Below are 14,786 nucleotides of genomic sequence, written 5' to 3'. Positions count from 1 at the left end.
AGTGCACTGCTATTGTCCGACTATTTGAGATCATGGTTGCAAACCAGAGTCTCACGTTGGGGGTTACTTTCCCAGAATGCAGTCTCAAGTGCTTCAAAATGGAGTCCCTACTGTCAAGGTGCTACTTCAAAAGCATGATTTTATTTTTTTTAATTTTTATGCAATGAATATAAATTTCCAAAGTACAGCTTATGGATTACAATGCCCCCCCCATAACTTCCCTCCCATCTAAAACTCTCCCCTCTCCCACATCCTCTCCCCTACCATTCATATCAAGATTCATTTTTGATTCTCTTTATATACAGAAGATCAATTTATATTGATATATATTATATCAATTAATTATAATTAATATATTAAGTAAAGGTTTCAACAATTTGCACCCACACAGAAACACAAAGTGTAAAATACTGTTTGAGTACTAGTTATAGCATTAAATCACAATGTACAGCACATTAAGGACAGATCATACATGAGTAGTAAGTGCACAGTGACTCCTGTTGCTGACTTAACAAATTGACACTCTTGTTTATGGCATCAGTGATCACCCTAGGCTCTTGTCATGAGTTGCAAAGGCTATGGAGGCCTTTTCAGTTCGCTAACTCCAATCTTATTTAGACAAGGTCATAGTCAACGTGGAAGTTCTCTCCTCTCTTCAGAGAAAGGTACCTCCTTCTTTGATGACCTGTTCTTTCCACTGGGATCTCACTCACAGAGATCTTTCATTTAGGTCATTATTTTTTTTTTGCCAGAGTGTCTTGGCTTTCCATGCCTAAAATACTCTCATGGGCTTTTCAGCCAAATCTGAATGCCTTATATGCTGATTCTGAGGCCAGACTGCTGTTTAGGAAATCTGTCATTCTATGAGTCTGCTGAGTATCCCGCTTCCCATGGTGGATCGTTCTCTCCCTTTTTGATTCTATCAGTTAGTATTAGCAGACACTAGTCTTGTTTAGGTGATCCCTTTGACTCTTAGTCCTATCAATATGATCAATTGTGTACAGAAATTGATCACTTGGACTAGTGAGATGGCATTGGTAAATGCCACCTTGATGGGATTGTATTGGAATCCCCTGGTATGTTTCTAACTCTACCATTTTTTTTAAACTTTTATTTAATGAATATAAATTTCCAAAGTACAGCTTATGCATTACAATGGCTTCCCTCCCATAACGTCCCTCCCACCCTCAACCCTCCCCTTTCCCACTACCTCTCCTCTTCCATTCACATCAAGATTCATTTTTGATTCTCTTTATATACAGAAGATCAGTTTAGCATACATTAAGTAAAGTTTTCAACAGTTTGCTCCCAACAGAAACATAAAGTGAAAAATACTGTTTGAGTACTAGTTATAGCATTAAATCTCAATGTAAGCACACTAAGGACAGAGATCCTATATGAGGAGTAAGTGCACAGTGACTCCTGTTGTTGACTTAACAAATTGACACTCTTGTTTATGGCATCAGTAATCACCCTAGGCTCTTGTCATGAGCTGCCAAGGCTATGGAAGCCCGCTGAGTTCACTGACTCTGATCATATTTAGACAAGGCCATGGTCAAAGTGGAAGTTATCTCCTCCCTTCAGAAAAAGGTACCTCCTTCTTTGATGACCCGTTCTTTCCACTGGGATCTCACTTGCAGAGATCTTTCATTTAGGTCATTTTTTTTTTTTTTTTTACCAGAGTGTCTTGGCTTTCCATGCCTGAAATACTCTCATGGGGTTTTCAGCCGGATCCGCATGCCTTAAGGGCTGATTCTGAGGCCAGAGTGCTGTTTAGGACATCTGCCATTCTATGGGTCTGCTGTGTATCTCACTTCCCATGTTGGATCATTATCTCCCTTTTTTATACTATCAGCTAGTATTCGCAGACACTATTCTTGTTTACATGATCCCTTTGGATCTTAGTCCTATCATTATGATCAATTGTGAACAGAAATTGATCACTGGGATTAGTGAGATGGCATTGGTACATGCCACCTTGATGGGAGTGAATTGGAATCCCCTGGTATGTTTCTAACTCTACCGTTTGAGGTAAGTCAGCTTGAGCGTGTCCCGAATTGCACATCTCTTCCCTCTCTTATTCCCACTCTTATATTTAACAGTGATCACTTTTCAGTTAAGTTTCAACACTTAAGAAAAACTGTGTATTGATTACAGTATTCAACCAAAAGTATTAAGTAGAACAAACAAAAAAATACTAAGAGTGATAACATATTAAGTTGTTCATCAACAGTCAGGGCGAGGGCTGATCAAGTCACCATTTCTCATACTGTTCATTTCTCTTTAACAGGTTTCCTTTTTGGTGCTCAGTTAGTTGTCACCTAGCAGGGAGAACAAGTGGTATTTGTCCCTTTGGGATTGGCTTATTTCACTCAGCATAATGTTTTCCAAATTCCTAACAGGGATCACTTTTCAGTTAAAATTTAAACACCTAAGAATAATTGTGTGTTAATTACAGAGTTCAACCAATGGTACTAGAACAAAACAAATACTAAAATGGATAAATTATTACATTGTACATCAACCGTCAGGACCAGAGCTGATCAAGTCACTGTTTCTCATAGTGTCCGTTTCACTTCAAAAAGTTTCCCCTTTGGTGCTCAGTCAGTTGTCACCGATCAGGGAGATCATATTATATTTGTCCCTTTGGGACTGGCTTAATTCACTCAGCATGATGTTTTCCAAATTCCTCCATCCTGTTGCAAATGACCGGGTTTCGGTTTTTTTGACTGCTGTATAGTATTCTATAGAGTACATGTCCCATAATTTCTTTATCCAGTCTACTGTTGATGGGCATTTGGGTTGGTTCCTGGTCTTAGCTATTGTGAATTGAGCTGCAATAAACATTGAGGTGCAGACAGCTTGTTTGTTTGCCAATTTAATTTCCTTTGGGTAAATTCCAAGGAGTGGGATGGCTGGATTGAATGGTAGGGTTATATTCAGGTTTCTGAGGAATCTCCAGACTGACTTCCATAGTGGCTTAACCAATTTGCATTCCCACCAACAGTGGGTTAGTGTCCCTTTTTCCCCACATCTTCTCCAGCATCTATTGTTGGTAGACTTCTGAATGTGAACCATTCTAACTGGGGTGAGGTGAAACCTCATTGTGGTTTTGATTTGCATTTCCCTGATTGCTAGTGATCTTGAACATTTTTTCATGTGTCTGTTGGCCATTTGGATTCCCTCTTCTGAAAAATGTCTATTGAGGTCTTTGGCCCATCTCTCAAGTGGGTTGTTTGTTTTAATCTTGTGGAGTTTCTTGATTTCTTTGTAGATTCTGGTTATCAACCCTTTATCAGTTGCATAGTTTACAAATATATTTTCCCATTCTGTTGGTTGTCTCTTCACTCTCCTGACTGTTTCTTTTGCAGTACAGAAACTTCTCAATTTGATGCAATCCCAAATGTTAATTTTGGCTTTGACTGCCTGTGCTTCTGGGGTGCTTTCCAAGAAGTCATTACTGGTACCTATATCTTGCAGGGTTTTTCCAATGCTCTCTAATAATTTGATGGTGTCAGGTCATAGATTGAATTCTTTAATCCATGTTGAGTGAATTTTTTTAAGGTGAAAGGTAGGGGTCTTGCTTCATGCTTCTGCACGTGGAAATCCAATTTTCCCAGCACCATTTATTGAATAGACTGTCCTTACTCCAGGGATTGGTTTTGGATCCTTGATCAAATATGAGTTGGCTGTAGATGTTTGGATTGATTTCTGGTGTTTCAATTCTGTTCCATTGGTCTATCCATCTGTTTTTGTACCAGTACCATGCTGTTTTGATTACAACTGCCCTGTAGTAGGTCCTGAAATCTGGTATTGTGATGCCTCCGGCTTTGTTTTTGTTGTAAAGTATTGCCTCAGCTATTCAAGGTCTCCTGTGTCTCCATATGAATTTCAGCATCATTTTTTCTAGATCTGAGAAGAAGGTCTTCGGTGTCTTGATTGGTATTGCATTGAATCTATAAATTGCTTTTGGGAGAATGGACATTTTCATGATATTGATTCTTCCAATCCATGAGCATGGAAGATTTTTCCATTTCTTGGTATCCTCTTCTGTTTCTTTCTTTAAGGTTTTGTAATTTTCATTGTAGAGATCCTTAATGTCCTTGGCTAAATTTATTCCAAGGTATTTGATTGTTTTTGTAGCTATTGTGAATGGGATTGATCTTAGAAGTTCTTCCTCAGCCATGGCATTGCCTGTGTATACAAAGGCTGTTGATTTTTGTGCACTGATTTTATACCCTGCTACTTTGCCAAACTCTTCTATGAGTTCCAATAGTCTCTTAGTAGAGTTCTTTGGGTCCCCTAAATAAAGAATCATATCATCTGCAAAAGGGATAGTTTGAGTTCTTCCTTCCCAATTTGTATCCATTTAATTTCTTTTTCTTGCCTAATAGCTCTGGCTAGAACTTCCAGAACAGTATTGAATAGCAGTGGTGAGAGTGGGCATCCCTGTCTGGTACCAGATCTCAGTGGAAATGCTTCCACTTTTCCCCATTCAATAGGATGTTGGCCATGGGTTTTCATAGATTGCTTTGATTGTATTGAGGAATGTTCCTTCCATACCCAGTTTGCTTAGAGTTTTCATCATGAAAGGGTGTTGTATTTTATCAAATGCTTTCTCGGCGTCTATTGAGATAATCATATGGTTTTTCTTCTGCAGTCTGTTAATGTGGTGTATCACATTGATTGTTTTGCACACATTGAACCATCCCTGCATGCCAGGGATAAATCCCACTTGGTCTGGGTGGATGATCTTTCTGATGTGTTGTTGCATTCTATTGGCGAGAATTTTATTGAGGATTTTTGCATCTATGTTCATCAGGGATATTGGTCTGTAATTCTCTTTCAATGCTGCATCTTTTTCTGGTTTAGGAATTGAGGTGATGCTGGCTTCATAGAAAGAATTTGGGAAGACTCCCTCTTTTTCGATTGTTCTGAATAGTTTGAGAAGAATTGGAGTCAGTTCTTCTTTTAATGTCTGGTAGAATTCAGCAGTGAATCCATCTTGTCCTGGGCTTTTCTTTGTGTGGAGGGCCTTTATTACTGTTTCAATTTCTGTTTCAGTTATGGGTCTGTTTAGGTTTTCTATGTCTTCCTGGTTCAATTTAGGTAGGTTGCATGTGTCCAGGAATCTACCATTTGCGGCAAGTCTGATTGAGCATTTCCCAAATTGTGTATCTCCTCCCTGTCTTATTCCCAGTCTTATATTTAACAGTGATCATTTTTCAGCTAAGTTTCAACACTTAAGAATAGTTGCGTATTAATTACAGAGTTCAACCAATAGTATTAACTAGAACAAAAAAAATACTAAAAGGGATAAAGTATTAAGTTGTTCATCAAAATTCAGGGCAAGGACTAATCAAGTCGCTGTTTCTCATAGTGTCCATTTCACTTCAACCGGTTTTCTTTTTGGTGCTTGGTTAGTTGTCACCTATCAGGAAGAACATATGATATTTGTCCCTTTGGGACTGGCTTAATTCACTCAGTATGATGTTTCCAGATTCCTCCATTTTGTTGCAAATGACCGGGTTTCGGTTTTTTTTGACTGCTGTATAGTATTCTATAGAGTACATGTCCCATAATTTCTTTATCCAGTCTACTGTTGATGGGCATTTGGGTTGGTTCCAGGTCTTAGCTATTGTGAATTGAGCTGCAATAAACATCAATGTGCAGACAGCTTTTTTTTTTTTTTTCGCCAATTTAATTTCCTTTGGGTAAATTCCAAGGAGTGGGATGGCTGGGTTGAATGGTAGGGTTATCTTCAGGTTTCTGAGGAATCTCCAGACTGACTCCATAGTGGCTTTACCAATTTGCATTCCCACCAACAGTGGGTTAGTGTCCCTTTTTCCCACATCCTGCTAGCATCTGTTGTTGTAGATTTCTGTATGTGAGTCATTCTAACTGGGGTGAGGGGAAACCTCATTTTGGTTTTGTCAATGCTTGATTTTAATCACTTGGAGATTAAGAGGTAATATTCCCCAAAAAAATTAAGAATGAAGAGGTGAGGGGCCGGTGTTGTGGCATAATGGGTAAAGCCGTGACCTGCAGTGCTGGCATCCCTTATGGGTGCCAGTTCAAGTCCCGGTTGCTCCACTTCCGATCCAGCTCTCTGCTATTGCCAGGGAAAGCAGAAGATGGCCAAAGTTCTTGGGCCCCTGCACCCACATGGGAGACCTGGAAGAAGCTCCTGGATCCTGGCTTTGGATCGGTACAGCTCCAGACATGTGGCCAATTGGGTAGTGAACCAGCGGATGCAAAACTTCTCTCTCTCTCTCTCTCCCTCTCTCTCTCTCTCTCTCTGCCTCTCCTCTTTGTCTGTGTAACTCTTTCAAATAAATTAAAAAATCTTCAAAAAAATGAAGAGATGAATATGTGACTTAAAAGTGGTTAAGGTGTTGTTTGAAACACCCACATCCTATATCAGAGTGCCTGATTCAAGTCTCTATTACTCCAATTCTATTCTAGCTTCATGAAAATTACACCCTGGGAAGCAAGAGGTAATGGCTCAAGTACTTGAGTCACTGCCACCCATATGGGTGACCCAGATGGTATTCTGGGCTCTTTGTTTTGGCATGACCCAGTACTAGATATCCAAGCATTTGGAGACTAAATCTGCAATTGGATGAATTTCTCCATCTCTCTCTCTTTCTCTTTCTTTCTCTCTCTTCTCAAATAAAACAAAAAAACCACAATTTTTTAATTAAGAAAAAATCAAGGGGACCTGGTACTGTGGCCTAGAAGGTTAAGCCTCCACCTGCAGTGCCGGCATCCCATGTGAGCACCAGTTTGAGTCCCTGATGCTCCATTTCCAATCCAGCCCCCTGCTAGTGTACCTGGGAAAGCACCAGAAGATGGCCTAAGTGCTTGGGCCCCTACTCCCACATGGGAGACTCAGAAAAAGCTCCCAGACCTGTCTGTTGTGGCCATCAGGGGAGTGAAACAGTGGATGAAAGCCCTCTCTCTCTCTCTCTCTGTCTCTTTCTCTCTCTCCTTCTCTCTCTGTTTTTCAAATAAATAAATCTTAAATAAAAAATCAAGGCTGGAGAAAGTATTGACATTAAGAGATAGAAATTTAGGAATAGATGGTTCTCTATCCTGTACTGAAGTCATCTAGCTAGTCACTAATCAGGAAGTTGTTCACTGATGTGAAACGTGGATGGTCCAGATTATTATAACAATTGTGTTGAAAGAGCAAGGCTGGACACACACCAGTTATTGTCATCCCTTTTACAACAGTTGATGTGCATGCAGTTACTTCCCAATGGATCCTTCTTGTCACTTTGCTTGGCAGTCAGTTCCTGCCTCAGCTTCAGTGTTCTAACCACAGGTACAGGCACCTCGCTCTCCATGTAGTTTTTTATGCAGTGCCCAAAACACACTTAATATGAGAAGAAAGCAATGCCACCCTAATACTTACACATACACTACTCCTTTGGCAAAGGGAAGAAACATGAAGCACATTAGCTATGAAGATATCTGTCCCCCATTGCCTAGCCTCTCCAACTTTAATCCCTTTATTGCTTTGAATGGGTGTGGGAACAAGCTTCCAACATGATTTTCTTGCCATCTCCTTTGTAAGTTATGTCCTGGTACTTGATTACACTTTGTTATGTGTAGGAGTCAATATCATCTGTCTTTTGGGGTTTGACTAAACTTTATTCCATGTTAACATGTGTAACTCTGCCTAAAAAGAATAGACACTTTTAACTGATTCATTCACCAATAAATCCATCTTCTTGTCTTTACCATTCTCATAAACTTCATGTTTTCACATGCTGCTTATACAACAGTGGATCTGTGATGAGGGTAATGACTTCCATTGTAAAGCTATGCAAATGAATTCCAAGTGTGTTGTCAGATGATGAAAGGAAAAATGATGACAATTTCATTCTACTTGTTCTAGAGTAAACACTGGTAAACTAATTACACGATACACCTTCACTGAATATCTATGAATGGAGCAAGAGTCTCTGATTACTGGTTTTGTCTTTATTTCTAGTTGATAAATTGCATTTAATTATAGTGTAATTAGGTAACACCTTTAGCATTAAAGAAAATTAAGCCATGCAATAAGGTATAATTACTGAGAATAGCATAAATTCCAATGATTGTAAATAAAGAGATCATATGATAACTCTGTGACTTCATCAGAACAGTTTGATTTATATATTTTAAAACACTACTTTATGTAATATGGAACTCTATTTCAGTGTCATTTATAGAATTCTTCATAAGAAAAAAATTGAAGATATCAGAATTACATGTAAATGCATTTTATTTTATTTTTTATTTTTTACAAGCCTCAATTTTTTATTAAATGGATCAAGCATAAAATAACTCCATCAAAGGGCTACAAAATTATCTAAATGCTTACTTTCAATTTATGTCCTTAACTCATGGTAGATCAGTAATGAACGGTTTACTGCCTAGCCCTGGTCTGTGGAGCACACTTTGATTGACATGACTTAGACCATTACTCCTCAGAGCATGGTGCCAGCATCAACAGTTTCACTATTCCCTGAGCACTTTCAGAAATGCAGAATCTCAGGCTTTACCTCAGACCTACTGAATCAGAACTTGTTGCTTTAATTTGAGAAGCACTATCCTGGATCTTTTTTTTTTATCTTCTCTTTACTAAATTTTTTTAGAAAGCTTTTATTTAATAAATATAAATTTCGTAAGTCCAAACTTTTGGATTATAGCGGTTCTTCCCCCATACTCATCCTCCCACCCCCAGACCATCCTACCTCCTACTCCCTCTCAACCAATAGTTGAGATGTCACAGCTCTGCCTGTTGCAGCCAATTGGGGAGTGAACCAGCAGATGGAAGATCTCTCTCTCTCTCTCTCTCTCTCTCTCTCTACCTCTCTACCTCTCCCTCTCTCTCTGTGTAAATCTGACTTTAAATAAATAAATAAATCTAAAAAAAAAGCTCTGTGATTATTCTCTCTGGTCACCTGCTAGCTATAAATATCCTTTGGCATCTACCTTTTTCTTTTAAATATCTATACTATATTTACTCCCTTCAGTTATGTTAGTAGGTGGTGATAAGAGAATCTCTACTGAAATGGTATTTAAAATCCATTTGGCACTGTATTATAAAGTACTAGTTAACCTCATTATCTGAAAGCTTTGGTCCTGGACTTAATCTTTTTTTTTAATTTTTTTTTATTTGATAGGTAGAGTTATAGACAGTGAAAGAGAGAGACAGAGAGAAAGGTCTTCATTCTGTTGGTTCAATCTCCAAATGGCCGCCACAGCTGGCGCTGCACCGATCCGAAGCCAGGAGCCAGGTGCTTCTTCCTGGTTTCCCATGTGGGTACAGGAGCCCAAGCACTTGGGTCATCCTCCACTGCCTTCCCGGGCCACAGCAGAGAGCTGGACTGGAAGAGGAGCAACTGAAACTAGAACCCGGCGCCCATATGGGATGCCGACGATACAGGCGGAGGATTAACCAAGTGAGCACAGTGCTGGCCCCCTGGACTTAATCTTTACTGCAACACTTGTGCTTGTTTTAGATGATTCCAAGTTAGTGCTCATAATTCAAAACATACAAGTTTATTACACTACTACTTTATTGTTTCCAAGATCTCCATTTTATATCTCATCTAACTACTCATTTCAGCATATTCTGCACATTGTCATCTACCAAACTTTCCCAGCTTGGAATACTAACTTCAAACATCATCCTTCCTGACCTCATCTCCGTAGCCTTCAATCTTTGTCCTGACCCACTTCTATTGAGTCTGTTCTCCTATCTCATTAGGCACAATATTCCACCAACCTCTCAACTTTCATGTACTATATATTCAGCTCCCACGTTCATACTATTATTCATAGAGAAATAAAGTGATATGATATAGTAATAGCAGTTTCTGTTTAGACTAAATACTGGGATAAGCATTTTCAGCTACTTAGAAAAGTAGCCAAGGAGAAAAAGAGACCGACAAGAAATTTAAAAATCAGACTTACATGTTTCTTCCCTTCACCAAAGTAGTAGTATATGCGTGTTAGGGTAGCACTGCTTTCTTCTCATCTCAACATCTTCTACCCAACTGGTGTTCAACTCCTCCTGAGAAACCATCTGGGAAAGAGGAAAGGTAGGTGAGATCCCTTGAGTGGAGGAGAAATACTCATGAGAAAAATTTTGGACTTGCAATTGATGGAATGTTTTCTCCAGAGAGACTATTTAAAGGTAGCAGATCATGTTCAATTAGAGCGGTTTTATTTTCCAACCTGAGAAAGAAAAGTCTAGCTTAAGACAAATTCAACAATTTAAAAATTCAGATATGTTTTCACTTTGAATTCAATGTGTGTTATTCCAGTCTACCAAGTAGAATCTGTGGTCTGTTAGTTTAATCATTCTTTTGCTAATATACTGAACATAATTTCTCTCATTGTCCTTTAATTACACATCTAGTGAAACCATTAACCAGGATATGTCCAACCAGCTGTCTCTCCTGTGCAAACTGTGGAGATAATAAGAAAAATTCATACATCTAAAGGGATCAAAATCATTAAAAAGTGAACAAGGGTCCTCAATGCTGCCAAAAAATCTCCCTAGGTTTTTCGTATTTCACGTGTTGGCCATTTCTCATCTCTGTCAATTTCTCTCTCACACAAGAGATAATCTTGTTGCCCACATATCTCTATATATTTCACAGACTACAGAAGCCTTCAAAAAACAGTCATTTCAGTTTTGCACTGCTACATCCATGTGCTTATTTGAAGTGACTCCCCTCTTTTGCATGTTTCCAACCTTTACATTGAATAAGATATCCCCATAACTTAATAAAAGAGATATTCCCTTAATGCCAAAGGAACCCCCCCGCCAAGTTATGGTCAGCTCCTCTGTGGGGAGCAACTCGGACTAGACTGTTACTGGAATTAAGACTTATTCTATGCATCTGCTCTCCCACAATATGGCGCTGAGAAGGGAGTAACAACTTCTACGCAGCTGCCTCTCGCCAACTTGAGTGATGACCTGCAGGAGCTGATCCTGCTCCTGATTGGAGGAGAGCAGCGTACTCGGCGTGTGGGTAGCAGAGTTGGGATTGGTGGAAGAGGACTATAAAGGAGGAGAGAGACAACATGCACCAGGAACATCTATCTGAAGGAACACCTGAGCAGCCCCTGAGAGAGCCGGCCAGCAGTGTGCCGCTCCCCCGCAGAAGTGGGGAAAGTGGCAGGGGGAACCTCCCTTCCACAGAGGTGGAAGGGTGGGTAGCCAACCCGGGAAGAACCAGCAGCAAACCCGGGGAGAGCCGAGCAGACAAAAGAACAGCGCAGGGTCCTGTGTGGTTCCTCCACGAAGAGGGGGAGCGACACTCCTCCTTATAATTACAAATTTCATAAGACACTTTCTAAATGTGATGATCTTCATATCTTACCTGTTGTTGTCTCTTGAATCTCATCCAACCTAGAAATCTGTCCCTTCACACAGGGAACAATCTCCTTGTATTCCTGAACTTCAGGGACCAGATCCAACGCCACTGAGAAAAGTATCAACTTGTATAATTATTTTTGTATTTTATTTTTGCATATCTGTCATTTCCTCCAAAGAAGGCCCTAAAGCCTGGAGAGCACAGCAAGGGTGAATAATGTACCTCTAGGTTGCACAAAGACAGCTTCCCCTCTTCTCACTCTGCACTCAACATGCCTACAACCCCTCCTCACCACCAACCCCTAGCTAACTCTTTTTGTTCAATTAGAAGACTCTTTACTTGACTGTTACCTTTGTTTTGATATGGTTTTTCTTAGTCTATATCCTTATAGTGATGAATATAGTAAGTCTTTGCATTTTGACAGAGCACCACCAGCCTTAGGCTCAGCAGGTGCTTTAATTTTGGCTATGCCTTTTAACTATCCAATTTGAAAATATTATCTTAAAACATGTAAGCTTGTGAATTTTACCTAAAGATCAAAGATAATTTCAGTCATACATTTACCACACACAACACTCCACCTCGAGATCACCTTTCATTGAGGTCACCATTGATAAACATGTATCTTTGAAGGAATTTATTATTATTATTATTATTATTATTATTATTGTGTTACTTTATTTTACAGTGGTATTTGGTATAGTTTATTATTCATCAATATATACTCATCCAGCCACTCCATGCAGCTCCTTTCCCAGCTCTTCCCCCTCAAGTTAACTATGAAGTATGGGAATTGCCCCAGAGCAAAACTCATTTATTTTAAACTGTGTCTTCTCCTTTCAGATGATCTCACCCATCCCTGTAAATTTTATGTGTCTTGATCATCCCAGATAATTCTTCTGAGCTCAGGTCCACATTAAGACACCTAAAATTAATTTCAACCAAAATCAAATTCTTTATCCCCCTGTTTCACCTCCAAAAATAGACTTATCTATTATTCTTTATGTTAGCTTATAACCTTATCCTTTACTTGATTGAGGAAGCAGAAATCTGAGAAGTGATGTTTACAAATACATGTGTGTATATGATGACCTAAAATACATTTCTTGATGAGGGTTACATTCAGAAAACTATCCAAAGCAAATGAAATCAGCATGCCCAAGAGATACCCACACTCCCATGTTTATTGCAGCATTACACACAATAGTGAAGATAAGAAATCAACCTAAGTGTACATCAAAAGATAAACAAATAAGGAATACTATTCACCCCTAAAAAGTATGAAAACTTCTCATTTAAAACTACATGGTAGACATTGTGTTAAATAAAAAAAAAGTGAGAAACAGAAAGACAGACACCACACATTCTCATTTTTGTGTGGAATCTCAAAAAGTGATCTCATAGAAGTTGAGATCAGAATGATGGTTACCAGAACCTAGACAGCAGGGAGGGGTAGGAATCAGGAGACACTGATCAATGGGTACAAAGTTACAGTTAGATGTTGTGGGGGTAAATTCCGGTGTCGATGACACACTAGGAATTTTGTTGAATATAGTCATTCAAATTGTACATCTTAAATAAGTTACAAGATTTTAAAGGGGTTCACCATAGAGAAATGGTGAAAGTTTAAGGTGATGGATGTGCTAATTTGCACTGATCTGACCATTACCCAAACTATAAATCATTTGTCCCTTTTTCCCCACATCCTCTCCAGCATCTATTGTTGGTAGATTTATGAATGTAAGCCATTCTAACTGGGGTGAGGTGAAACCTCATTGTGGTTTTGATTTGCATTTCCCTGATTGCTAGTGATCTTGAACATTTTTTCATGTGTCTGTTGGCCATTTGGATTTCCTCTTTTTAAAAATGTCTATTGAAGTCCTTGGCCCATCTCTTAAGTGGGTTGTTTGTTTTGATCTTGTGGAGTTTCTTGATTTCTTTGTAGATTCTGGTTATCAACCCTTTATCAGTTGCATAGTTTAGAAATATATTTTCCCATTCTGTTGGTTGCCTCTTCACTTTCCTGACTGTTTCTTTTGCAGTACAGAAACTTCTCAATTTGATGCAATCCCAAGTGTTAATTTCGGCTTTGACTTCCTGTGCATCTGGGATGTTTTCAAAGAAGTTTTTGCCAGTACCTTTATCTTGCAGGGTTTTTCCAATGCTCTCTAAGAGGTTTCACCTCACCCCGGTTAGAATGGCTCACATTCAGAAATCTACCAACAATAGATGCTGGAGAGGATGTGGGGGAAAAGGGACACTAACCCACTGTTGGTGGGAAAGCAAATTGGTTAAGCCACTATGGAAGTCAGTCTGGAGATTCCTCAGAAACCTGAAGGTAACCCTACCATTCAACCCAGCCATCCCACTCCTTGGAATTTACCCAAAGGAAATTAAATTGGCAAACAAACAAGCTGTCTGCACCTCAATGTTTATTGCAGCTCAATTCACAATAGCTAAGACCAGGAACCAACCCAAATGCCCATCAACAGTAGACTGGATAAAGAAATTATGGGACATGTACTCTATAGAATACTATACAGCAGTCAAAAACAATGAAACCAGGTCATTTGCAACAAGATGGAGGAATTTGGAAAACATCATGCTGAGTGAATTAAGCCAGTCCCAAAGGGACAAATATCATATGTTCTCCCTGATTGGCGACAACTAACTGAGCACCAAAGGGGAAACTTTTTGAAGTGAAATTGACACTATGAGAAACAGTGACTTGATCAGCTCTTGTCCTGATGGTTGATGTACAATGTAATACTTTATCCATTTTAGTATTTTTTTGTTCTAGTACCATTGGTTGAACTCTGTAATTAACACACAATTATTCTTAGGTGTTTAAATTTTAACTGAAAAGTGATCCCTGTTAGGAATTTGGAAAACATTATGCTGAGTGAAATAAGCCAATCCCAAAGGGACAAATACCACTTGTTCTCCCTGCTAGGTGACAACTAACTGAGCACCAAAAAGGAAACCTGTTAAAGTGAAATGAACACTATGAGAAACGGTGACTTGATCAGCCCTCGCCCTGACTGTTGATGAACAACTTAATATGTTATCCCTCTTAGTATTTTTTTGTTTGTTCTACTTAATACTTTTGGTTGAATACTGTAATCAATACACAGTTTTTCTTAAGTGTTGAAACTTAACTGAAAAGTGATCACTGTTAAATATAAGAGTGGGAATAAGAGAGGGAAGAGATGTGCAATTCAGGACATGCTCAAGTTGACTTACCTCAAACGGTAGAGTTAGAAACATACCAGGGGATGCCAATTCAGTCCCATCAAGGTGGCAACTACCAATGCCATCTCACTAGTCCCAGTGATCAATTTCTGTTCACAATTGATCATAATGATAGGACTAAAAACCAAAGGGATCACATAAACAAGACTA

At 39.1% G+C, this 14,786-nt stretch overlaps 1 long non-coding RNA gene across 1 annotated transcript in view; it reads right to left on the bottom strand.

Moving 5' to 3' along the window:
• Positions 1-14,786, bottom strand: part of LOC149126257 (uncharacterized) — a 438,647-nt gene that overhangs the window by 121,316 nt on the left and 302,545 nt on the right. The window contains exon 3 of the long non-coding RNA XR_016235778.1: positions 9,973-10,084. This is a non-coding gene — a long non-coding RNA (uncharacterized LOC149126257). The remainder of the gene's footprint in view (positions 1-9,972; positions 10,085-14,786) is intronic.

The sequence above is a fragment of the Oryctolagus cuniculus genome, chromosome 6 (assembly GCF_051225735.1).
Source record: "Oryctolagus cuniculus isolate XC-2025 breed Fujian yellow rabbit chromosome 6, ASM5122573v1, whole genome shotgun sequence".
Lineage (NCBI taxonomy): Eukaryota > Metazoa > Chordata > Mammalia > Lagomorpha > Leporidae > Oryctolagus > Oryctolagus cuniculus.
The sequence above is the reverse complement of the archived record's forward strand: the minus strand, read 5'-3'. Positions and strand labels throughout refer to the sequence as shown.